The sequence below is a fragment of the Cebus imitator genome, unplaced genomic scaffold, assembly GCF_001604975.1.
Source record: "Cebus imitator isolate Cc_AM_T3 unplaced genomic scaffold, Cebus_imitator-1.0 Scaffold156, whole genome shotgun sequence".
Taxonomy (NCBI): domain Eukaryota; kingdom Metazoa; phylum Chordata; class Mammalia; order Primates; family Cebidae; genus Cebus; species Cebus imitator.
In genome coordinates this window covers 188,205-189,332 of record NW_016107471.1, presented here as the reverse complement: position 1 = coordinate 189,332, position 1,128 = coordinate 188,205, and positions in this window count along the sequence as shown.

Sequence of the window (1,128 nt, the reverse complement as noted above, 5' to 3'; positions counted from 1 at the left end):
CTCAGCCTCCTGAGTAGCTGGGATTACAGGCATGCACCACTATGCCCAGCTAATTTTTTGTATTTTTAGTAGAGACGGGGTTTCACCATGTTGACCAGGATGGTCTCGGTCTCTTGACCTCGTGATCCACCCGCCTCAGCCTCCCAAAGTGCTGGGATTACAGGCTTGAGCTGAAGCAGTTCTAACTGTACCTCTGTAAACAAAACTGCAAGGAAGTTCACACAGCAGCTGGGCAGAGCCCACAGCAGCTCAGCAACACCTCTGCTGGCAGACTGTGACTAGACTACCTCCTTGCTGGGCAGGGCATCTCAGAAAAAAGGAAGCAGCATGTCAGGAACTTATAAATAAAGCCCCACCTTCCCGGGACAGAGCACCTGGGAAAAATGGTGGTTATAATTTCTATTGCAGCAGATTTAAACGTACCTGCCCAGCAGCTCTGAATGGAACAACTGAACTCCCAGCTCAGCACTTGAGCTAATATAAGGGGCAGACTTTCTCCGCAAGCAGCTCCCCAACCCTTGTATATCCAAAGAGACACCTAATGAAGGAGAGCTCAGGCTGACATCTAGCGGGTACCCTTCTGGGACGAAGATAATAGAAGAAACTGGCAGCAACCCTTACTGTTTGACAACCACCGCAGGTGATCCCCAGGAAAGCAGGGTCTGGAGTGGACCTCCAGAAGTCTTACAGCAGAGGGGCCTGATTGTTAGAAGGAAAACTAAAAAAACAAAAGGAAATAACTACGACATCAACAAAAAGGATGTCCACTCAGAGACCCCATCCGAAAACCAACAACTACAAAGACCACAGGTAGATAAATCCACAAAGATGGGAAGAAACCAGTGCAAAAAGGATGAAAACACCAAAACCCAGAAGGCCTCTCCCTCTCCAAGGGGTCACAACTCCTCGCCAGCAAGGGAACAAAGCTGGATGGAGAATGAGTCTGATGAATTAACAGAAGCAGGCTTCAGAAGGTGGATAATAACAAACTTCTCTGAGCTAAAAGAACACATTCTAACCCAATGCAAAGAAACTAAGAACCTTGAAAACAGGTTAGATGAAATGCTAATGAGAATAAACAGCTTAGAGAAGAATGTAAATGACTTGATGGAGCTAAAAACACAACAC